The 24,210-nt window shown below is 54.0% G+C and overlaps 9 non-coding genes across 9 annotated transcripts; all 9 read left to right on the top strand.

Moving 5' to 3' along the window:
• The first annotated feature begins 694 nt into the window (after positions 1-694).
• trnam-cau (transfer RNA methionine (anticodon CAU)) lies at positions 695-767 on the top strand. Its single transcript has one exon. It is a non-coding gene; the product is annotated as a tRNA-Met (tRNA).
• Positions 768-3,191: 2,424 nt separating this feature from the next.
• trnam-cau (transfer RNA methionine (anticodon CAU)) lies at positions 3,192-3,264 on the top strand. The gene has a single exon. It is a non-coding gene; the product is annotated as a tRNA-Met (tRNA).
• A 2,424-nt stretch (positions 3,265-5,688) lies between these two features.
• trnam-cau (transfer RNA methionine (anticodon CAU)) lies at positions 5,689-5,761 on the top strand. Its single transcript has one exon. It is a non-coding gene; the product is annotated as a tRNA-Met (tRNA).
• A 1,185-nt stretch (positions 5,762-6,946) lies between these two features.
• On the top strand, positions 6,947-7,019 carry trnam-cau (transfer RNA methionine (anticodon CAU)). Its single transcript has one exon. It is a non-coding gene; the product is annotated as a tRNA-Met (tRNA).
• A 2,424-nt stretch (positions 7,020-9,443) lies between these two features.
• On the top strand, positions 9,444-9,516 carry trnam-cau (transfer RNA methionine (anticodon CAU)). The gene has a single exon. It is a non-coding gene; the product is annotated as a tRNA-Met (tRNA).
• A 2,424-nt stretch (positions 9,517-11,940) lies between these two features.
• trnam-cau (transfer RNA methionine (anticodon CAU)) lies at positions 11,941-12,013 on the top strand. The gene has a single exon. It is a non-coding gene; the product is annotated as a tRNA-Met (tRNA).
• Positions 12,014-13,027: 1,014 nt separating this feature from the next.
• trnar-acg (transfer RNA arginine (anticodon ACG)) lies at positions 13,028-13,100 on the top strand. Its single transcript has one exon. It is a non-coding gene; the product is annotated as a tRNA-Arg (tRNA).
• A 1,176-nt stretch (positions 13,101-14,276) lies between these two features.
• On the top strand, positions 14,277-14,349 carry trnar-acg (transfer RNA arginine (anticodon ACG)). Its single transcript has one exon. It is a non-coding gene; the product is annotated as a tRNA-Arg (tRNA).
• Positions 14,350-15,686: 1,337 nt separating this feature from the next.
• Positions 15,687-15,759, top strand: trnam-cau (transfer RNA methionine (anticodon CAU)). The gene has a single exon. It is a non-coding gene; the product is annotated as a tRNA-Met (tRNA).
• The last annotated feature ends 8,451 nt before the right edge of the window (positions 15,760-24,210 follow it).

The raw sequence follows: 24,210 nt of genomic DNA, 5'->3' as shown, positions 1-24,210 counted from the left end.
GAAAGAGCCCGATCCGGCGGAAGGGAAGCGAGGTGACCGGAAAGTAGCAGCCGCCACGAGCGTGAGGGAGCAGCCGAGAGCCCTGTCTGACTGATAGACGACTTCTTTTGCCTGAGGTTTTGCCTGAAAGAGAGTGCTGGGTGTTTTGGTGCGTTGCTGCTCAAAGGCACTTCCTGCTGGTGTGCAGATGCAACTGTTCAAGCAATGGAGGTGCCCTGTGCCTTAGCAGCAACATGTAAACTAGCGTCAAGTTAAGAGCACTGCCTTGAGCTAAAATATCCTTACCGCTCACTTACTGCACAAGAACGCCCGCTCCTTCAAGCCGGAGTCGAACCAGCGACCTAACGACGACTTTGCTTTGCTTTTTTTCCACTGCAGTCCTCCTCTCTACCACCTGAAAATCGAAGGGAAGCGGCAAAGGTGTCTCGCTTTGGTGATTGTCCGCCGTGCGCCATTTGACGCTCCCGGCCTGGTGTACCTGCTGATGCCGCAGTGTTGTGGGACTGTGAGTTGCCAGCTGCTCTATACAGGCTGGGCCAGTGGCGCAATGGATAACGCGTCTGACTACGGATCAGAAGATTGTAGGTTCGACTACTACCTGGCTCGAACTTTTTTACGCACTTTGCATTATGGCGCTAGATGCCTCGCAAGCGCACCTACTTGGTCATGCTGCCCAGCAGTTTGCATGGCAAGTGCCTTCTTAGCGCAGTAGGCAGCGCGTCAGTCTCATAATCTGAAGGTCCTGAGTTCGATCCTCAGAGAAGGCATTGATACTTGCAAAGCTTTTTTATCCCTCATCTCAGCTTTCCATTTTTGCTGCACAAGACTATCGACAAGACTTGCTGCTACGGCACACTAAAGGATTTGATGTCCCTTGGCCCCTCTGAACCTCAGCGTGTGGAGACCCTTCGGAAGTACACGGGTTCACCGACAGCTGACACCACTGTTGTGTTTGAGCCATTGCCCCGAGCCAAAAGAGGCGTGGAGAATGCGGGCATCAAGCCCGCTACCTCTCACATGCAAAGCGAGCGCTCTACCATTTGAGCTAATTCCCCAGCTGCTTCTTGCAATTGCACCAAGTTTGCTTCTCAGTAGCTCCTTAGCACTCGCCTCTGAGCTGCTGCGCCACCAGCAGGGATCTCCTGCTTTGGGTTAGCCCGCTCCCTGATCTCTTTCAACGCTTTGCTCCAATCGGCGTTACCGAGCAACGGCAGGGCGGGAAATCAGACAAATGGGGAAAGAAGCCGAGAAAGAGCCCGATCCGGCGGAAGGGAAGCGAGGTGACCGGAAAGTAGCAGCCGCCACGAGCGTGAGGGAGCAGCCGAGAGCCCTGTCTGACTGATAGACGACTTCTTTTGCCTGAGGTTTTGCCTGAAAGAGAGTGCTGGGTGTTTTGGTGCGTTGCTGCTCAAAGGCACTTCCTGCTGGTGTGCCGATGCAACTGCTCAAGCAATGGAGGTGTCCTGTGCCTTAGCAGCAACATGTAAACTAGCGTGAAGTTCAGAGCACTGCCTTGAGCTAAAATATCCTTACCGCTCACTTACTGCACAAGGACGCCCGCTCCTTCAAGCCGGAGTCGAACCAGCGACCTAACGACGACTTTGCTTTGCTTTTTTTCCACTGCAGTCCTCCGCTCTACCACCTGAAAATCGAAGGGAAGCGGCAAAGGTGTCTCGCTTTGGTGATTGTCCGCCGTGCGCCTTTTGACGCTCCCGGCCTGGTGTACCTGCTGATGCCGCAGTGTTGTGGGACTGTGAGTTGCCAGCTGCTCTATACAGGCTGGGCCAGTGGCGCAATGGATAACGCGTCTGACTACGGATCAGAAGATTGTAGGTTTAACTCCTACCTGGCTCGAACTTTTTTACGCACTTTGCATTATGGCGCTAGATGCCTCGCAAGCGCACCTTCTTGGTCATGCTGCCCAGCAGTTTGCATGGCAAGTGCCTTCTTAGCGCAGTAGGCAGCGCGTCAGTCTCATAATCTGAATGGTCCTGAGTTCGATCCTCAGAGAAGGCATTGATACTTGCAAAGCTTTTTTATCCCTCATCTCAGCTTTCCATTTTTGCTGCACAAGACTATCGGCAAGACTTGCTGCTACGGCACACTAAAGGATTTGATGTCCCTTGGCCCCTCTGTACCTCAGCGTGTGGAGACCCTTCGGAAGTACACGGGTTCACCGACAGCTGACACCACTGTTGTGTTTGAGCCATTGCCCCGAGCCAAAAGTGGCGTGGAGAATGCGGGCATCAAGCCCGCTACCTCTCACATGCAAAGCGAGCGCTCTACCATTTGAGCTAATTCCCCAGCTGCTTTTTGCAATTGCATCAAGTTTGCTTCTCAGTAGCTCCTTAGCACTCGCCTCTGAGCTGCTGCGCCACCAGCAGGGATCTCCTGCTTTGGGTTAGCCCGCTCCCTGATCTCTTTCAACGCTTTGCTCCAATCGGCGTTACCGAGCAACGGCAGGGCGGGAAATCAGACAAATGGGGAAAGAAGCCGAGAAAGAGCCCGAGCCGGCGGAAGGGAAGCGAGGTGACCGGAAAGTAGCAGCCGCCACGAGCGTGAGGGAGCAGCCGAGAGCCCTGTCTGACTGATAGATGACTTCTTTTGCCTGAGGTTTTGCCTGAAAGAGAGTGCTGGGTGTTTTGGTGCGTTGCTGCTCAAAGGCACTTCCTGCTGGTGTGCAGATGCAACTGCTCAAGCAATGGAGGTGCCCTGTGCCTTAGCAGCAACATGTAAACTAGCGTCAAGTTAAGAGCACTGCCTTGAGCTAAAATATCCTTACCGCTCACTTACTGCACAAGAACGCCCGCTCCTTCAAGCCGGAGTCGAACCAGCGACCTAACGACGACTTTGCTTTGCTTTTTTTCCACTGCAGTCCTCCGCTCTACCACCTGAAAATCGAAGGGAAGCGGCAAAGGTGTCTCGCTTTGGTGATTGTCCGCCGTGCGCCATTTGACGCTCCCGGCCTGGTGTACCTGCTGATGCCGCAGTGTTGTGGGACTGTGAGTTGCCAGCTGCTCTATACAGGCTGGGCCAGTGGCGCAATGGATAACGCGTCTGACTACGGATCAGAAGATTGTAGGTTCGACTACTACCTGGCTCGAACTTTTTTACGCACTTTGCATTATGGCGCTAGATGCCTCGCAAGCGCACCTACTTGGTCATGCTGCCCAGCAGTTTGCATGGCAAGTGCCTTCTTAGCGCAGTAGGCAGCGCGTCAGTCTCATAATCTGAAGGTCCTGAGTTCGATCCTCAGAGAAGGCATTGATACTTGCAAAGCTTTTTTATCCCTCATCTCAGCTTTCCATTTTTGCTGCACAAGACTATCGACAAGACTTGCTGCTACGGCACACTAAAGGATTTGATGTCCCTTGGCCCCTCTGAACCTCAGCGTGTGGAGACCCTTCGGAAGTACACGGGTTCACCGACAGCTGACACCACTGTTGTGTTTGAGCCATTGCCCCGAGCCAAAAGAGGCGTGGAGAATGCGGGCATCAAGCCCGCTACCTCTCACATGCAAAGCGAGCGCTCTACCATTTGAGCTAATTCCCCAGCTGCTTCTTGCAATTGCACCAAGTTTGCTTCTCAGTAGCTCCTTAGCACTCGCCTCTGAGCTGCTGCGCCACCAGCAGGGATCTCCTGCTTTGGGTTAGCCCGCTCCCTGATCTCTTTCAACGCTTTGCTCCAATCGGCGTTACCGAGCAACGGCAGGGCGGGAAATCAGACAAATGGGGAAAGAAGCCGAGAAAGAGCCCGATCCGGCGGAAGGGAAGCGAGGTGACCGGAAAGTAGCAGCCGCCACGAGCGTGAGGGAGCAGCCGAGAGCCCTGTCTGACTGATAGACGACTTCTTTTGCCTGAGGTTTTGCCTGAAAGAGAGTGCTGGGTGTTTTGGTGCGTTGCTGCTCAAAGGCACTTCCTGCTGGTGTGCAGATGCAACTGCTCAAGCAATGGAGGTGTCCTGTGCCTTAGCAGCAACATGTAAACTAGCGTGAAGTTAAGAGCACTGCCTTGAGCTAAAATATCCTTACCGCTCACTTACTGCACAAGGACGCCCGCTCCTTCAAGCCGGAGTCGAACCAGCGACCTAACGACGACTTTGCTTTGCTTTTTTTCCACTGCAGTCCTCCGCTCTACCACCTGAAAATCGAAGGGAAGCGGCAAAGGTGTCTCGCTTTGGTGATTGTCCGCCGTGCGCCTTTTGACGCTCCCGGCCTGGTGTACCTGCTGATGCCGCAGTGTTGTGGGACTGTGAGTTGCCAGCTGCTCTATACAGGCTGGGCCAGTGGCGCAATGGATAACGCGTCTGACTACGGATCAGAAGATTGTAGGTTTAACTCCTACCTGGCTCGAACTTTTTTACGCACTTTGCATTATGGCGCTAGATGCCTCGCAAGCGCACCTTCTTGGTCATGCTGCCCAGCAGTTTGCATGGCAAGTGCCTTCTTAGCGCAGTAGGCAGCGCGTCAGTCTCATAATCTGAATGGTCCTGAGTTCGATCCTCAGAGAAGGCATTGATACTTGCAAAGCTTTTTTATCCCTCATCTCAGCTTTCCATTTTTGCTGCACAAGACTATCGGCAAGACTTGCTGCTACGGCACACTAAAGGATTTGATGTCCCTTGGCCCCTCTGTACCTCAGCGTGTGGAGACCCTTCGGAAGTACGCGGGTTCACCGACAGCTGACACCACTGTTGTGTTTGAGCCATTGCCCCGAGCCAAAAGTGGCGTGGAGAATGCGGGCATCAAGCCCGCTACCTCTCACATGCAAAGCGAGCGCTCTACCATTTGAGCTAATTCCCCAGCTGCTTTTTGCAATTGCATCAAGTTTGCTTCTCAGTAGCTCCTTAGCACTCGCCTCTGAGCTGCTGCGCCACCAGCAGGGATCTCCTGCTTTGGGTTAGCCCGCTCCCTGATCTCTTTCAACGCTTTGCTCCAATCGGCGTTACCGAGCAACGGCAGGGCGGGAAATCAGAGAAATGGGGAAAGAAGCCGAGAAAGAGCCCGAGCCGGCGGAAGGGAAGCGAGGTGACCGGAAAGTAGCAGCCGCCACGAGCGTGAGGGAGCAGCCGAGAGCCCTGTCTGACTGATAGATGACTTCTTTTGCCTGAGGTTTTGCCTGAAAGAGAGTGCTGGGTGTTTTGGTGCGTTGCTGCTCAAAGGCACTTCCTGCTGGTGTGCAGATGCAACTGCTCAAGCAATGGAGGTGCCCTGTGCCTTAGCAGCAACATGTAAACTAGCGTCAAGTTAAGAGCACTGCCTTGAGCTAAAATATCCTTACCGCTCACTTACTGCACAAGAACGCCCGCTCCTTCAAGCCGGAGTCGAACCAGCGACCTAACGACGACGTTGCTTTGCTTTTTTTCCACTGCAGTCCTCCGCTCTACCACCTGAAAATCGAAGGGAAGCGGCAAAGGTGTCTCGCTTTGGTGATTGTCCGCCGTGCGCCTTTTGACGCTCCCAGCCTGGTGTACCTGCTGATGCCGCAGTGTTGTGGGACTGTGAGTTGCCAGCTGCTCTATACAGGCTGGGCCAGTGGCGCAATGGATAACGCGTCTGACTACGGATCAGCAGATTGTAGGTTCGACTACTACCTGGCTCGAACTTTTTTACGCACTTTGCATTATGGCGCTAGATGCCTCGCAAGCGCACCTACTTGGTCATGCTGCCCAGCAGTTTGCATGGCAAGTGCCTTCTTAGCGCAGTAGGCAGCGCGTCAGTCTCATAATCTGAAGGTCCTGAGTTCGATCCTCAGAGAAGGCATTGATACTTGCAAAGCTTTTTTATCCCTCATCTCAGCTTTCCATTTTTGCTGCACAAGACTATCGACAAGACTTGCTGCTACGGCACACTAAAGGATTTGATGTCCCTTGGCCCCTCTGAACCTCAGCGTGTGGAGACCCTTCGGAAGTACACGGGTTCACCGACAGCTGACACCACTGTTGTGTTTGAGCCATTGCCCCGAGCCAAAAGAGGCGTGGAGAATGCGGGCAAATGCGGGCATCAAGCCCGCTACCTCTCACATGCAAAGCGAGCGCTCTACCATTTGAGCTAATTCCCCAGCTGCTTCTTGCAATTGCACCAAGTTTGCTTCTCAGTAGCTCCTTAGCACTCGCCTCTGAGCTGCTGCGCCACCAGCAGGGATCTCCTGCTTTGGGTTAGCCCGCTCCCTGATCTCTTTCAACGCTTTGCTCCAATCGGCGTTACCGAGCAACGGCAGGGCGGGAAATCAGACAAATGGGGAAAGAAGCCGAGAAAGAGCCCGATCCGGCGGAAGGGAAGCGAGGTGACCGGAAAGTAGCAGCCGCCACGAGCGTGAGGGAGCAGCCGAGAGCCCTGTCTGACTGATAGACGACTTCTTTTGCCTGAGGTTTTGCCTGAAAGAGAGTGCTGGGTGTTTTGGTGCGTTGCTGCTCAAAGGCACTTCCTGCTGGTGTGCAGATGCAACTGTTCAAGCAATGGAGGTGCCCTGTGCCTTAGCAGCAACATGTAAACTAGCGTCAAGTTAAGAGCACTGCCTTGAGCTAAAATATCCTTACCGCTCACTTACTGCACAAGAACGCCCGCTCCTTCAAGCCGGAGTCGAACCAGCGACCTAACGACGACTTTGCTTTGCTTTTTTTCCACTGCAGTCCTCCTCTCTACCACCTGAAAATCGAAGGGAAGCGGCAAAGGTGTCTCGCTTTGGTGATTGTCCGCCGTGCGCCATTTGACGCTCCCGGCCTGGTGTACCTGCTGATGCCGCAGTGTTGTGGGACTGTGAGTTGCCAGCTGCTCTATACAGGCTGGGCCAGTGGCGCAATGGATAACGCGTCTGACTACGGATCAGAAGATTGTAGGTTCGACTACTACCTGGCTCGAACTTTTTTACGCACTTTGCATTATGGCGCTAGATGCCTCGCAAGCGCACCTACTTGGTCATGCTGCCCAGCAGTTTGCATGGCAAGTGCCTTCTTAGCGCAGTAGGCAGCGCGTCAGTCTCATAATCTGAAGGTCCTGAGTTCGATCCTCAGAGAAGGCATTGATACTTGCAAAGCTTTTTTATCCCTCATCTCAGCTTTCCATTTTTGCTGCACAAGACTATCGACAAGACTTGCTGCTACGGCACACTAAAGGATTTGATGTCCCTTGGCCCCTCTGAACCTCAGCGTGTGGAGACCCTTCGGAAGTACACGGGTTCACCGACAGCTGACACCACTGTTGTGTTTGAGCCATTGCCCCGAGCCAAAAGAGGCGTGGAGAATGCGGGCATCAAGCCCGCTACCTCTCACATGCAAAGCGAGCGCTCTACCATTTGAGCTAATTCCCCAGCTGCTTCTTGCAATTGCACCAAGTTTGCTTCTCAGTAGCTCCTTAGCACTCGCCTCTGAGCTGCTGCGCCACCAGCAGGGATCTCCTGCTTTGGGTTAGCCCGCTCCCTGATCTCTTTCAACGCTTTGCTCCAATCGGCGTTACCGAGCAACGGCAGGGCGGGAAATCAGACAAATGGGGAAAGAAGCCGAGAAAGAGCCCGATCCGGCGGAAGGGAAGCGAGGTGACCGGAAAGTAGCAGCCGCCACGAGCGTGAGGGAGCAGCCGAGAGCCCTGTCTGACTGATAGACGACTTCTTTTGCCTGAGGTTTTGCCTGAAAGAGAGTGCTGGGTGTTTTGGTGCGTTGCTGCTCAAAGGCACTTCCTGCTGGTGTGCCGATGCAACTGCTCAAGCAATGGAGGTGTCCTGTGCCTTAGCAGCAACATGTAAACTAGCGTGAAGTTCAGAGCACTGCCTTGAGCTAAAATATCCTTACCGCTCACTTACTGCACAAGGACGCCCGCTCCTTCAAGCCGGAGTCGAACCAGCGACCTAACGACGACTTTGCTTTGCTTTTTTTCCACTGCAGTCCTCCGCTCTACCACCTGAAAATCGAAGGGAAGCGGCAAAGGTGTCTCGCTTTGGTGATTGTCCGCCGTGCGCCTTTTGACGCTCCCGGCCTGGTGTACCTGCTGATGCCGCAGTGTTGTGGGACTGTGAGTTGCCAGCTGCTCTATACAGGCTGGGCCAGTGGCGCAATGGATAACGCGTCTGACTACGGATCAGAAGATTGTAGGTTTAACTCCTACCTGGCTCGAACTTTTTTACGCACTTTGCATTATGGCGCTAGATGCCTCGCAAGCGCACCTTCTTGGTCATGCTGCCCAGCAGTTTGCATGGCAAGTGCCTTCTTAGCGCAGTAGGCAGCGCGTCAGTCTCATAATCTGAATGGTCCTGAGTTCGATCCTCAGAGAAGGCATTGATACTTGCAAAGCTTTTTTATCCCTCATCTCAGCTTTCCATTTTTGCTGCACAAGACTATCGGCAAGACTTGCTGCTACGGCACACTAAAGGATTTGATGTCCCTTGGCCCCTCTGTACCTCAGCGTGTGGAGACCCTTCGGAAGTACACGGGTTCACCGACAGCTGACACCACTGTTGTGTTTGAGCCATTGCCCCGAGCCAAAAGTGGCGTGGAGAATGCGGGCATCAAGCCCGCTACCTCTCACATGCAAAGCGAGCGCTCTACCATTTGAGCTAATTCCCCAGCTGCTTTTTGCAATTGCATCAAGTTTGCTTCTCAGTAGCTCCTTAGCACTCGCCTCTGAGCTGCTGCGCCACCAGCAGGGATCTCCTGCTTTGGGTTAGCCCGCTCCCTGATCTCTTTCAACGCTTTGCTCCAATCGGCGTTACCGAGCAACGGCAGGGCGGGAAATCAGACAAATGGGGAAAGAAGCCGAGAAAGAGCCCGAGCCGGCGGAAGGGAAGCGAGGTGACCGGAAAGTAGCAGCCGCCACGAGCGTGAGGGAGCAGCCGAGAGCCCTGTCTGACTGATAGATGACTTCTTTTGCCTGAGGTTTTGCCTGAAAGAGAGTGCTGGGTGTTTTGGTGCGTTGCTGCTCAAAGGCACTTCCTGCTGGTGTGCAGATGCAACTGCTCAAGCAATGGAGGTGCCCTGTGCCTTAGCAGCAACATGTAAACTAGCGTCAAGTTAAGAGCACTGCCTTGAGCTAAAATATCCTTACCGCTCACTTACTGCACAAGAACGCCCGCTCCTTCAAGCCGGAGTCGAACCAGCGACCTAACGACGACTTTGCTTTGCTTTTTTTCCACTGCAGTCCTCCGCTCTACCACCTGAAAATCGAAGGGAAGCGGCAAAGGTGTCTCGCTTTGGTGATTGTCCGCCGTGCGCCATTTGACGCTCCCGGCCTGGTGTACCTGCTGATGCCGCAGTGTTGTGGGACTGTGAGTTGCCAGCTGCTCTATACAGGCTGGGCCAGTGGCGCAATGGATAACGTGTCTGACTACGGATCAGAAGATTGTAGGTTCGACTACTACCTGGCTCGAACTTTTTTACGCACTTTGCATTATGGCGCTAGATGCCTCGCAAGCGCACCTACTTGGTCATGCTGCCCAGCAGTTTGCATGGCAAGTGCCTTCTTAGCGCAGTAGGCAGCGCGTCAGTCTCATAATCTGAAGGTCCTGAGTTCGATCCTCAGAGAAGGCATTGATACTTGCAAAGCTTTTTTATCCCTCATCTCAGCTTTCCATTTTTGCTGCACAAGACTATCGACAAGACTTGCTGCTACGGCACACTAAAGGATTTGATGTCCCTTGGCCCCTCTGAACCTCAGCGTGTGGAGACCCTTCGGAAGTACACGGGTTCACCGACAGCTGACACCACTGTTGTGTTTGAGCCATTGCCCCGAGCCAAAAGAGGCGTGGAGAATGCGGGCATCAAGCCCGCTACCTCTCACATGCAAAGCGAGCGCTCTACCATTTGAGCTAATTCCCCAGCTGCTTCTTGCAATTGCACCAAGTTTGCTTCTCAGTAGCTCCTTAGCACTCGCCTCTGAGCTGCTGCGCCACCAGCAGGGATCTCCTGCTTTGGGTTAGCCCGCTCCCTGATCTCTTTCAACGCTTTGCTCCAATCGGCGTTACCGAGCAACGGCAGGGCGGGAAATCAGACAAATGGGGAAAGAAGCCGAGAAAGAGCCCGATCCGGCGGAAGGGAAGCGAGGTGACCGGAAAGTAGCAGCCGCCACGAGCGTGAGGGAGCAGCCGAGAGCCCTGTCTGACTGATAGACGACTTCTTTTGCCTGAGGTTTTGCCTGAAAGAGAGTGCTGGGTGTTTTGGTGCGTTGCTGCTCAAAGGCACTTCCTGCTGGTGTGCAGATGCAACTGCTCAAGCAATGGAGGTGTCCTGTGCCTTAGCAGCAACATGTAAACTAGCGTGAAGTTAAGAGCACTGCCTTGAGCTAAAATATCCTTACCGCTCACTTACTGCACAAGGACGCCCGCTCCTTCAAGCCGGAGTCGAACCAGCGACCTAACGACGACTTTGCTTTGCTTTTTTTCCACTGCAGTCCTCCGCTCTACCACCTGAAAATCGAAGGGAAGCGGCAAAGGTGTCTCGCTTTGGTGATTGTCCGCCGTGCGCCTTTTGACGCTCCCGGCCTGGTGTACCTGCTGATGCCGCAGTGTTGTGGGACTGTGAGTTGCCAGCTGCTCTATACAGGCTGGGCCAGTGGCGCAATGGATAACGCGTCTGACTACGGATCAGAAGATTGTAGGTTTAACTCCTACCTGGCTCGAACTTTTTTACGCACTTTGCATTATGGCGCTAGATGCCTCGCAAGCGCACCTTCTTGGTCATGCTGCCCAGCAGTTTGCATGGCAAGTGCCTTCTTAGCGCAGTAGGCAGCGCGTCAGTCTCATAATCTGAATGGTCCTGAGTTCGATCCTCAGAGAAGGCATTGATACTTGCAAAGCTTTTTTATCCCTCATCTCAGCTTTCCATTTTTGCTGCACAAGACTATCGGCAAGACTTGCTGCTACGGCACACTAAAGGATTTGATGTCCCTTGGCCCCTCTGTACCTCAGCGTGTGGAGACCCTTCGGAAGTACACGGGTTCACCGACAGCTGACACCACTGTTGTGTTTGAGCCATTGCCCCGAGCCAAAAGTGGCGTGGAGAATGCGGGCATCAAGCCCGCTACCTCTCACATGCAAAGCGAGCGCTCTACCATTTGAGCTAATTCCCCAGCTGCTTTTTGCAATTGCATCAAGTTTGCTTCTCAGTAGCTCCTTAGCACTCGCCTCTGAGCTGCTGCGCCACCAGCAGGGATCTCCTGCTTTGGGTTAGCCCGCTCCCTGATCTCTTTCAACGCTTTGCTCCAATCGGCGTTACCGAGCAACGGCAGGGCGGGAAATCAGAGAAATGGGGAAAGAAGCCGAGAAAGAGCCCGAGCCGGCGGAAGGGAAGCGAGGTGACCGGAAAGTAGCAGCCGCCACGAGCGTGAGGGAGCAGCCGAGAGCCCTGTCTGACTGATAGATGACTTCTTTTGCCTGAGGTTTTGCCTGAAAGAGAGTGCTGGGTGTTTTGGTGCGTTGCTGCTCAAAGGCACTTCCTGCTGGTGTGCAGATGCAACTGCTCAAGCAATGGAGGTGCCCTGTGCCTTAGCAGCAACATGTAAACTAGCGTCAAGTTAAGAGCACTGCCTTGAGCTAAAATATCCTTACCGCTCACTTACTGCACAAGAACGCCCGCTCCTTCAAGCCGGAGTCGAACCAGCGACCTAACGACGACGTTGCTTTGCTTTTTTTCCACTGCAGTCCTCCGCTCTACCACCTGAAAATCGAAGGGAAGCGGCAAAGGTGTCTCGCTTTGGTGATTGTCCGCCGTGCGCCTTTTGACGCTCCCAGCCTGGTGTACCTGCTGATGCCGCAGTGTTGTGGGACTGTGAGTTGCCAGCTGCTCTATACAGGCTGGGCCAGTGGCGCAATGGATAACGCGTCTGACTACGGATCAGCAGATTGTAGGTTCGACTACTACCTGGCTCGAACTTTTTTACGCACTTTGCATTATGGCGCTAGATGCCTCGCAAGCGCACCTACTTGGTCATGCTGCCCAGCAGTTTGCATGGCAAGTGCCTTCTTAGCGCAGTAGGCAGCGCGTCAGTCTCATAATCTGAAGGTCCTGAGTTCGATCCTCAGAGAAGGCATTGATACTTGCAAAGCTTTTTTATCCCTCATCTCAGCTTTCCATTTTTGCTGCACAAGACTATCGACAAGACTTGCTGCTACGGCACACTAAAGGATTTGATGTCCCTTGGCCCCTCTGAACCTCAGCGTGTGGAGACCCTTCGGAAGTACACGGGTTCACCGACAGCTGACACCACTGTTGTGTTTGAGCCATTGCCCCGAGCCAAAAGAGGCGTGGAGAATGCGGGCATCAAGCCCGCTACCTCTCACATGCAAAGCGAGCGCTCTACCATTTGAGCTAATTCCCCAGCTGCTTCTTGCAATCGCACCAAGTTTGCTTCTCAGTAGCTCCTTAGCACTCGCCTCTGAGCTGCTGCGCCACCAGCAGGGATCTCCTGCTTTGGGTTAGCCCGCTCCCTGGTCTCTTTCAACGCTTTGCTCCAATCGGCGTTACCGAGCAACGGCAGGGCGGGAAATCAGACAAATGGGGAAAGAAGCCGAGAAAGAGCCCGATCCGGCGGAAGGGAAGCGAGGTGACCGGAAAGTAGCAGCCGCCACGAGCGTGAGGGAGCAGCCGAGAGCCCTGTCTGACTGATAGACGACTTCTTTTGCCTGAGGTTTTGCCTGAAAGAGAGTGCTGGGTGTTTTGGTGCATTGCTGCTCAAAGGCACTTCCTGCTGGTGTGCAGATGCAACTGCTCAAGCAATGGAGGTGTCCTGTGCCTTAGCAGCAACATGTAAACTAGCGTCAAGTTAAGAGCACTGCCTTGAGCTAAAATATCCTTACTGCTCACTTACTGCACAAGAACGCCCGCTCCTTCAAGCCGGAGTCGAACCAGCGACCTAACGACGACTTTGCTTTGCTTTTTTTCCACTGCAGTCCTCCGCTCTACCACCTGAAAATCGAAGGGAAGCGGCAAAGGTGTCTCGCTTTGGTGATTGTCCGCCGTGCGCCTTTTGACGCTCCCGGCCTGGTGTACCTGCTGATGCCGCAGTGTTGTGGGACTGTGAGTTGCCAGCTGCTCTATACAGGCTGGGCCAGTGGCGCAATGGATAACGCGTCTGACTACGGATCAGAAGATTGTAGGTTCGACTCCTACCTGGCTCGAACTTTTTTACGCACTTTGCATTATGGCGCTAGATGCCTCGCAAGCGCACCTACTTGGTCATGCTGCCCAGCAGTTTGCATGGCAAGTGCCATCTTAGCGCAGTAGGCAGCGCGTCAGTCTCATAATCTGAAGGTCCTGAGTTCGATCCTCAGAGAAGGCATTGATACTTGCAAAGCTTTTTTTATCCCTCATCTCAGCTTTCCATTTTTGCTGCACAAGACTATCGACAAGACTTGCTGCTGCGGCACACTAAAGGATTTGATGTCCCTTGGCCCCTCTGTACCTCAGCGTGTGGAGACCCTTCGGAAGTACACGGGTTCACCGACAGCTGACACCACTGTTGTGTTTGAGCCATTGCCCCGAGCCAAAAGAGGCGTGGAGAATGCGGGCATCAAGCCCGCTACCTCTCACATGCAAAGCGAGCGCTCTACCATTTGAGCTAATTCCCCAGCTGCTTCTTGCAATTGCACCGAGTTTGCTTCTCAGTAGCTCCTTAGCACTCGCCTCTGAGCTGCTGCGCCACCAGCAGGGATCTCCTGCTTTGGGTTAGCCCGCTCCCAGATCTCTTTCAACGCTTTGCTCCAATCGGCGTTACCGAGCAACGGCAGGGCGGGAAATCAGAGAAATGGGGAAAGAAGCCAAGAAAGAGCCCGAGCCGGCGGAAGGGAAGCGAGGTGACCGGAAAGTAGCAGCCGCCACGAGCGTGAGGGAGCAGCCGAGAGCCCTGTCTGACTGATAGACGACTTCTTTTGCCTGAGGTTTTGCCTGAAAGAGAGTGCTGGGTGTTTTGGTGCGTTGCTGCTCAAAGGCACTTCCTGCTGGTGTGCAGATGCAACTGCTCAAGCAATGGAGGTGTCCTGTGCCTTAGCAGCAACATGTAAACTAGCGTCAAGTTAAGAGCACTGCCTTGAGCTAAAATATCCTCACCGCTCACTTACTGCACAAGAACGCCCGCTCCTTCAAGCCGGAGTCGAACCAGCGACCTAACGACGACTTTGCTTTGCTTTTTTTCCACTGCAGTCCTCCGCTCTACCACTTGAAAATCGAAGGGAAGCGGCAAAGGTGTCTCGCTTTGGTGATTGTCCGCCGTGCGCCTTTTGACGCTCCCGGCCTGGTGTACCTGCTGATGCCGCAGTGTTGTGGGACTGTGAGTTGCCAGCTGCTCTATACAGGCTGGGCCAGTGGCGCAATGGATAACGCGTCTGACTACGGATCAGAAGATTGTAGGTTCGACTCCTACCTGGCTCGAACTTTTTTACGCACTTTGCATTATGGCGCTAGATGCCTCGCAAGCGCACCTACTTGGTCATGCTGCCCAGCAGTTTGCATGGCAAGTGCCATCTTAGCGCAGTAGGCAGCGCGTCAGTCTCATAATCTGAAGGTCCTGAGTTTGATCCTCAGAGAAGGCATTGATACTTGCAAAGCTTTTTTTATCCCTCATCTCAGCTTTCCATTTTTGCTGCACAAGACTATCGACAAGACTTGCTGCTGCGGCACACTGAAGGATTTGATGTCCCTTGGCCCCTCTGTACCTCAGCGTGTGGAGACCCTTCGGAAGTACGCGGGTTCACCGACAGCTGACACCACTGTTGTGTTTGAGCCATTGCCCCGAGCCAAAAGAGGCGTGGAGAATGCGGGCATCAAGCCCGCTACCTCTCTCATGCAAAGCGAGCGCTCTACCATTTGAGCTAATTCCCCAGCTGCTTCTTGCAATTGCATCAAGTTTGCTTCTCAGTAGCTCCTTAGCACTCGCCTCTGAGCTGCTGCGCCACCAGCAGGGATCTCCTGCTTTGGGTTAGCCCGCTCCCTGATCTCTTTCAACGCTTTGCTCCAATCGGCGTTACCGAGCAACGGCAGGGCGGGAAATCAGAGAAATGGGGAAAGAAGCCGAGAAAGAGCCCGAGCCGGCGGAAGGGAAGCGAGGTGACCGGAAAGTAGCAGCCGCCACGAGCGTGAGGGAGCAGCCGAGAGCCCTGTCTGACTGATAGACGACTTCTTTTGCCTGAGGTTTTGCCTGAAAGAGAGTGCTGGGTGTTTTGGTGCGTTGCTGCTCAAAGGCACTTCCTGCTGGTGTGCAGATGCAACTGCTCAAGCAATGGAGGTGTCCTCTGCCTTAGCAGCAACATGTATACTAGCGTCAAGTTAAGAGCACTGCCTTGAGCTAAAAGCTCCTTACCGCTCACTTACTGCACAAGAACGCCCGCTCCTTCAAGCCGGAGTCGAACCAGCGACCTAACGACGACTTTGCTTTGCTTTTTTTCCACTGCAGTCCTCCGCTCTACCACCTGAAAATCGAAGGGAAGCGGCAAAGGTGTCTCGCTTTGGTGATTGTCCGCCGTGCGCCTTTTGACGCTCCCGGCCTGGTGTACCTGCTGATGCCGCAGTGTTGTGGGACTGTGAGTTGCCAGCTGCTCTGGACAGGCTGGGCCAGTGGCGCAATGGATAACGCGTCTGACTACGGATCAGAAGATTGTAGGTTTGACTCCTACCTGGCTCGAACTTTTTTAGGCACTTTGCATTATGGCGCTAGATGCCTCGCAAGCGCACCTACTTGGTCATGCTGCCCAGCAGTTTGCATGGCAAGTGCCTTCTTAGCGCAGTAGGCAGCGCGTCAGTCTCATAATCTGAAGGTCCTGAGTTCGATTCTCAGAGAAGGCATTGATTGTAAAATTCGCAATTTTCAGCAAAAATCACGCAAGAAAACTGGATAAAATAAGACTGTTTATTGACCAAAGTAAGCTTGTACAGAAAAACCTTTGATAAAAGGGCATACAAAATGGCCGCCAGGCCCCGTGATCAGTTTATGAACCATTTTATTTCTGTTACTGCAAGCCAGACAGGCTTGTGGATTGAAGACAGTGAGCCCACGAAAGCCAGTCTCTGGGAACCGAAACTCAGAGCAACAGCATACATATTCAATGGATTATAAGTACAGGATGGGGCCCATCAAGATATGGGCGGACAATGTAAAAACACTTATACCCATTTATCGTACAAAGGAAAAACCGTTTAGCAGCCATCAAGGAAAATGTCCGGACCGATCAATATGCGAACCGAGCCACGGTGACAATGCAAAAGACATTGAAAGACATTATCGGCCAGGAAGGCCAGTTTAAGTTATCACCGGCTCCGTTACAAGACAAAGCGCCCCTGCAGAGATGTCTGCCCGCCAAAATTAATACAAAGACAGGACTATGATTTGGCGGGAGATAAGACTGTCCCAAAAAAGTATAACTATGGATTGAAAGTCCATCTAAGTGACTTCGGACTCCGGGTTACTTGAACAACTTCTTCTTCACTGCCACGGCTTCTTGTTGGGCGACTTCAGGCTTCCATTTCTTCAAGAACTTTCTTCTACGAGGAACGAACGAAGGGCGGACGGTGCCCGGATCGGCGCCTCTTCCACTTCGGCAGATCGATGAAAACGTTTTCGTTTTTTTAAAGACGGACGGTTTCGGTAAAAGGACAACGTGGTCGGTGTTCAGCCAAACAAGGCTCGGCCATGACGAGAAGACGACGAGGGTGGCCCGGGTACTGGGGTCGGGAGATCATCGACGACCCAGGCCGACGGAGAAGAAACCCTCTGGAGAACCGGCGATCGATGCCACAAGATTCTCCCAAGTGCATAGCCTGCATCTGGGTCTGTTCCATGAACCCAAATTGACTCGGTGGATCTCAACCTTAACGAGCGCTCATCGAAGCTGGGTCTACCCCACCGCCTCGAGGGAGGAGAGAATATCGACTGCGCCAGAAGTTTCCAAATCCACGTGACGACGGAAAGCGGTGCCAAAAAGGCTGCGAACCCCCCCTTTTCTCGCGATTTCGAGAGTGGTGAGCATGATCCCAAGTTCCCCAGGTCGAAACTTAGTTTAGGTATAGGGGAGGGAGTTAAGGGAAATCGTAATGTGTTTCCCCTTTTACGATGTGCCGTGTGTTCCCCATTTCCATAGAGTCAAGTTCATAAATTTGTGCATGATTGTAGTAACTTTAATCTGTGCCTATGACATGTATTTTGTAATGCTTCAAACTGTTTAAAATAAAAGCATCCATTTCGTGCTATTCAACCTGGTCTATTGAGTTCTTTCTCTGCACTATTGTTCCCTGCACCTAAGTCCAAGGTCTAGAACCGTAGGGGGAGTGGGTCGAACCACTCAAGGGTAATTATTGCACGAAGCCTGGCAGGAGACCAGAAAGAGCAAGAGAAACCCCCTAAAAAATGGCAACCGCGGCAGGACCTTTGCAGCAGTAAAGTAGTGTGTTAGATCAAGATCTGAATAGACGAAATGTGATGGATGAAAGAATAGCAGATTATGTTTTCGGAAAAGTCAACCTCACAAAACAATGGATATCTGATCTACTAAGGGATAGGCGCCCGCTAGACGCAGCCATCAAGTGGACAGCGGGTAGAGAGCATAAGAAATCTGTAGAAAAGGCGGTCTGGCTGATGTGCTACAAGAAGCAAGTCCAGCTTTTGGACCAGGTAGTTGCAGCACAGACAGTCCAGATCAACGGCTTGCTTAAAGGCGTGGAGGAAAAGGTTGCGGGAGGTCAAAAACTGATTGAATCGCTTGACGCGCTGAACCAGGAACGCCGCTCTGTAATTCGCTGCCACGAAACCCGGGTAGAATATTTAAAATGTCAGGTCGTTGAGGCCAAGGCCAGTGAAGGTAGAATGAGAGAGAGGTGTTCCCGTCTAGCCAAACAAGTAGATGCCCAAGAGGAAAAGCTCCTGGGAGCCAGGGCAGCATATAAGATGGCCATGGAGGATAGATCTGAGAACACCGACCACAGCACTTGCCGCCGGGAGCTAGAGGACCTGAGAAAGGCCCTAGCGAAGGCAAACGGGTTGGTGTGTCTCATAAATCCACCAGCGAGTCAGCTGTTGCTAGCCAAGGAATCCAAAAGACCGATTCCACAAGAGGCAGTTGGGGTACCAACCCCCGAACCTTCTGCGCCTCCTGCCTATGAGGAGTCTTGGACTCCGGGACAGGAGACGGAGACGGTAGAGGAAGAGAGCCCTGAGGTAGAGCAACCCCAGACAGTAGAGTCGGGGTCGGCGCCAATGTGTCCAACGAGACACCGGAGGATCGGTCCAAATGAAGAAAATGGCGATGACGGACCCCTTGAGAGTCAGATCATAATGCCTCATAGCGCACGACAGCTAAGAGAGATGATAAGTCACATCCCAAAACTCTCCGAGTCAGGAGATCCCTCCGTGCATTTCAGGGACGTGGAGCAGACCGCAGCAGTCAATGACTGCGACGGGGTTGAACAGTCTAAAATGCTGCTGTTCTCCCTGGACAGTTCGCTCCTCCAGTGTCTCCCTGACGAGAGCAAGAGAGGGCACAGGGACTATGAGTTGCTACGGGATGAGATTCTGGAGATCATGGGAGAGGGGGACGGAACTCCGTTCCTCCGTTTAGAAAAGACAGTGCAGCTAGAGGGAGAACCCCCACGGGTTTTCGCCGACAGGTTGTGGCCAGTGTATCGGCGCAGCTGCCCGGGCGGGCCGGCCCGGGCCGGGCTGGATGGCGAACAAAGGGCTCACTGGCTTCGGTGCCTGGTAGCAGGTTGCCTGCCAGTAGTGAAGGAACAGGCCAAAGCATGGTTTGACCCCACTAACGCCCGCTCCACGGAGGAAGTAGTACTAGATCAGCTCACGATCAGTTATAGAAACAACAAGGGCAAGAAAACGCCTGTTGTGAAAGGAAAGGTGCATGAGGTGAGACCCGCAGCCTCTGCTAAAAAGGAATGGCGTCAGGAGGGAAATCGCCATCCCCAAGCAAATAGCAGTTGTTACGGGTGTGGGAAGGAGGGTCATTGGCGCAAGGACTGTAGGAATCCTTGGAAGGATAAGAGGGAGAGAGAGTTCGCCGCAGCCCAAGATCGAGCCCAAGCCCGAGTCGCCAACGGCCCGAGAGTTTCCCCAACACCAGCACAACCACAAGTGCAGGCCGCTGCCCCAACACCAGTCCAGAACCCAACCGTAGCCTTTGCCCCGAATGAAGGGGGTGGTGCGGTTGTGGACCCCGCTGCGATCGAGTCAGTCTTGGAGACTATGCGGTCTCTGATGACCTGGCAGGGGAAGGTAGCGGTTGCTAACAGCCCTATCGCCCCCGAGACCCCAGCCGAAACACCTAAATGACTGACGCCCGCGCAGCCCATCTACTTGTGTCCGCTCCGCTATGACGCTTGGAGAAGACCTGTGGTGGAGATGGAGGTGGAGAAACAAAGGGGTAGTTACCTGTTGGATACGGAAGCTTCGTGTACCTTGATCCACACGGACAAACCTTTTGCCTCACCTCTGTCCGCCCAGGCTCCATATTTAGTAGCGGGTTTCACGGGTAGAGCACAGGCTGGCGCGCACTCCCTCCCGCTCTCCATTCAGTTGGGAGCGCTCCACACCACATGGACGTGCATCCTATTGAAGTGGAAAGAGGGGGGGGGGAAAGGCATCCTCGGGGCTGATTTCTTGGTGGAACACGGGATCCTCGTGGACCTGAGAAATCACTGTCTCTGGGGAGCCGAGGGCGGTTTAGGTAAGGTAGTCGTAATCCCGGGGAAGGAAGAAAAGGGGGCCCTGTGCACTATGAAGCCATCAGGAGGTTACGATCTCGAGCTCATGATAACAAACGTCCCAACGGACTTGCAGGCGCGTGTGTCAGAAAATCTGACCGCGTTCGCCACCCACAAGCACGACTGCGGGAGAGTCACTGGGTTCGAAGTCAGCGTAGACGGGGACCCCATGATCCGACCCCAAAAGCAGTATAATTTCCCCAAGGAGGCAGAACCCGACATGGAGACAGCAATATCTTCATTGGTACAGCAGGGCGTATTGAGGACGATAGCCACCCACGTGAACTCCCCATTATGGCCGGTAAAGAAACCGGACAATTCGTGGAGAGCCACGGTGGACTATAGAGTCCTCAATAGTAATATCCCAGCCTGCGCGCCCACGGTAGCAGCAGTTGCAGACTTAATAGGGAGTATTCCAGCATCGGCGACCACATTCACGGTGCTGGACATCTCGAACGGTTTTTGGTCCATTCCGCTGCGGCGGGAGGACCAGTACAAGTTTGCCTTTACTTTCAAAGGGCAACAGTACACCTGGAACTGCTTACCACAGGGTTTTCACAACAGCCCCAGCATTTTCCATCAGTGTATGGCGGGGAGTTTGAAAGAGTTCAGCCAGCCCAACCAGATAGTGCAGTATGTGGACGACTTACTCCTGTTCACAGATACAAGGGAGCAGCACGGCCCACTGTTAGCCGAATTGTTAGAACTGTTAGAAAGGAAGGGTTTCAAAGTAAACCCAAAGAAAGCCCAGATCGGCCAGCAGGAAGTTAAATTCCTGGGTCTGGCCATCCGCGCTGGGGAAAGAGCCATAGATAAGGCCAGACGGGAATCTATACAAGATCTGCCGATTCCCAACACAGTAACGGGTGTAAGGTCCTTTTTGGGATTGACCGGGTACTGCAGAGATTTCATCGAGGACTATGCTGCCACAGCGGCCCCGCTACTTCGACTCTTACACAAGGGAGTCGAGTGGTCTTGGGACGAGGGGTGCCAGGCAGCATTCGAGAAGTTGAAAAGAGATCTGCAGACCGCGCCAGCCCTAGGGGCCATAGATGGGGGAGAGGAGTTCTTTCTGGAGGTAGCCGCTAGTGGGGACAGCCTGAGCGCAGTACTGCTCCAAGAGCGGCACGGCAAGCTAAGACCAGTAGTTTATTCCTCCAGGGTGCTCACGGATGTGGAGAGGAGTTTCTCCAATTGCGAACGGCATCTCCTGGCCACGCATTGGGCTGTGAACAGATCAGTGATCTTCACAGGGACCTCTCCCATTACGCTCCTCACCCATCACACCCCCACGAAGATGCTTCTGGACGGGAGGATTAAGGATGGGACCGTAAGCAGCGCTCGGATTGCGCGCTGGACCCTCCTCCTTTCCCAGATGGATCTCAAAGTTAAAGGCCTCTGCGCGCCAAGGCTCGCAGCCAATATGGCATATCCCGGGACAGCCCATCAATGTTCCGTAGAAGGGGTATGGGAAGTTAACATAGGTTTACGGGCCGGGATACATCCCACGGGCCGCGAGATCTACGTAGACGGTTCTAGCACTGTAGCTGACGGCAAGCGACTCACAGGGTGTGGAGTTTATGACCCTGCGGCAAACATTGCCCTGGCAATTAAGCTCCCCAGCACTATGAGCGCGCAGCAGGCTGAACTGTCCGCGGTGGCGTACGTGGTTACCCACCCCGAGATTTTCCCAACCCCATACACGATTTGCTCAGACAGCATGTTCACGTGCAATTCGTGTACGGAGTACCTCGCCATCTGGTCCCGACGCGGGTACACCTCCGCGGACGGGCGGCCTTTAACAGTTAAGCCCTTGCTGGAGAAGATCCTAGCAGCTGTGGGGGAGAAAGGAGAGGTGTTCATCCATAAGGTGAAGGCTCACTCCATTACAGAACCCCGCAGTCAGGGCAACCAGCAGGCGGATGCGCTAGCCAGGGAGGGTGCCCGCAGCGGCATTCTCTGGGACCCATACGAACCCGGACCCGTGGCGGCGATCCAAGGCAGGGAGGGAATTCCCGGGAACACAGGGGTGACACCGCCCCCAGACCTAAAGACCGTCCAAACCCTGGATCCCGCCCTAAAAGCAGTCCTAAAAGCCATCACAGAGGGCAAACAGGTAGAAGGTCCGTACAGTACGGCAGCCCTCACAGTCAAGGAAGGTATGCTGTTCCGAAAGGAGCAGTGGGTTGTGCCGCAGCAGCACCGAAGGGAATTCCTGCAATTGGCCCACGAGGGTCCAGGAGCGAGACACCCCGGACCTGAGGTCACCTGGCAACGGGTGGAACAGGCGGGATGGTGGCCGGGACTTCGGGACGATGTCCGCAAGTTCTGCGCAAGCTGTCTTGTGTGTGCTGCTAACAACCCAGACCCCCACAAAAGGAAGGTGCCCATGGGGCACATCAGGAGGGTAGAGGGACCATGGCAGTCGATTCAGGTCGACTACATAGGGCCCCTGCCCGCCGCCCAGGGAGGCTATAAGTACTGCCTTGTCCTGGTAGATGTGTTCACCAAATGGGTAGAAGCCTTCCCGTGCAGAACAGCTACGGCACTGGGTACTGCTAAGATCTTGATTCGGGAAGTGTTCTCACGGTGGGGACTCCCCCGTTTTGTAGAGTCCGACCAAGGGAGTCAGTTCACCGGTCAAGTAATGCAGAACGCCCTCAGGCTCTTGGGCATTGAGGGAAAGTGGCACGTAGCATACAATCCCCAGTCATCCGGGATTGTTGAGCGTATGAATCGGACCCTCAAGGAAAAGCTGAGGAAAGAGACAATGGGCTCGCCCCAGAAATGGGCGGAGGTCCTGCCTTTAGTCCTCATGGGGATCCGAGCCAGCCAGTCCAAAAGCACGGGGTATTCCCTGCACGAGTTAATGACTGGAAGGATCATGCGAACACCCACCCATGTGCTAGCCCCGGTGCTCACTGAGGGCCAGCTCCGAGAGGTGAAACGGGACAAATTCGCCCAAACCCTCTTGGAGCGCCTGAGACAGATTTATGGGCAGGCGGCTGGGAACATGGGAAGACAGCACCAGGGAAATAAACTGTTGTTGGAACCTCGGAAACAACAAGAGTGGGTAGTCGGGGACCAGGTCATGGTCCGAAACTACGCCAGGGTAGGGAGTTTTGAACCACTGTACATGGGGCCATACAGCATTGTAGACAAAGCCAGCCCCATGGTTTATGCAGTGCAGACGCCCCGACGTACCAAATGGTTTCACATCAACCAGTGTAAACTGTTTAAACCGGGTACACCAGGGCCACCAAAGGGGACCAGGTCTGAGAACAAAGATCCTCAGCCTGTAACAGAGTCACAGACCACACAGGCTGGAGCAGTAGCCTGCGTGAAGGGAGAGGCCATCCCATTGGAGTGGGAGGTCTCATCTTTTGAATGGGATTTAGGCAGGGGAGAGCCCGAACAGCTCAACCTCGCTTTAGACCCAATCACGGAGGAGGAAGAGTCAGAGGACGGCAGTCCCGCCCTCGACTCAAGCTTGGGGGAGGTAGGGAGTGGGGGTGGAGACTCGTTACCTGTAGGGACAGGTGAGGTGGAGTCGGAAGCCACAGATCCCGACCCCGGGGGGGCGGAGCCTGAGGAAGGGGAGCTGGAGCCGGCAGCTGTGGAGGAACCACAGGCCGTGACGGTAACAGTCACGACCCCAGGTCCATCGGCCCCGGGAGCCCAACCCAAAGCAGCCCCTCGTAGGTCAGCTCGAGCGCCCCAGCCCAGAAAATTTTGGCCAGATTCTCCCCATCCTCCCCAACCACGGTTTAAAGCAGCCCCAGGAAGACATGATCCCCGTTCAGCAGCGACAGGCTGCGGGGGATCAAGGCCAAAGATCAATGCAGCCCCACCGCAGGGTGTGGCACACGACAGACCTCACAGGGATTCGGAAAGCCGCCCCACGGAGGGCGGCGCTGTACATAAGTTAAGATAGGTAATTATGGTCATAGTTTAAGGAATGTAAAGTATATGGTGTTAAGAGTACAATTTTGAAGTCTGCCCGGTATGTGTGTTTGTTAGGGAGCGGGGTCCAGGAACCCGCGCGTCCATTTAATTTAGGCCAGCACCTATCGGGAGCCCGGCTACATCATTTTGTTGGTTACAGAAACCTGGGATACGATGGAAAGGATTGTCGTCGCGTTCATGGCGATCGGGTGCGGGTGGGCCTACCGAGGCCGCACCAAGGACGTCATCATTTTCGGGTGCTCCGGGGACACAGCCCCCATCGCAACGGATGGGACGGGGGAGCGAGAGGTAGAGGAAACCGCCACCTACTTCCACCAAGGGAGATGGCCAGGTTGGCTGGGAACGAATTCTACGGAATATTCCAGCAATTTTGGTTTTGCCTACCAAGAGACTTCATTAACGTGCCCTCGAGTGAGGATCCTAGCGCCCAGAGTCAGCGTCACCGTGGGAAAGAGGATTTGTCTGGTGTGCAATGGGAACGTACCACCAAGGCGATGGTGGTGGCTACGAAAGCTGGGAAAGGACATGAGAAACTCTACGGTCGAGTGGGAGCGACTGGGTAATAAT

The sequence above is a fragment of the Somniosus microcephalus genome, unplaced genomic scaffold (genome assembly GCF_052327205.1).
Source record: "Somniosus microcephalus isolate GS21.2 unplaced genomic scaffold, FLI_Smic_1.0 scaffold63, whole genome shotgun sequence".
Lineage (NCBI taxonomy): Eukaryota > Metazoa > Chordata > Chondrichthyes > Squaliformes > Somniosidae > Somniosus > Somniosus microcephalus.
The sequence above is the reverse complement of the archived record's forward strand: the minus strand, read 5'-3'. Positions and strand labels throughout refer to the sequence as shown.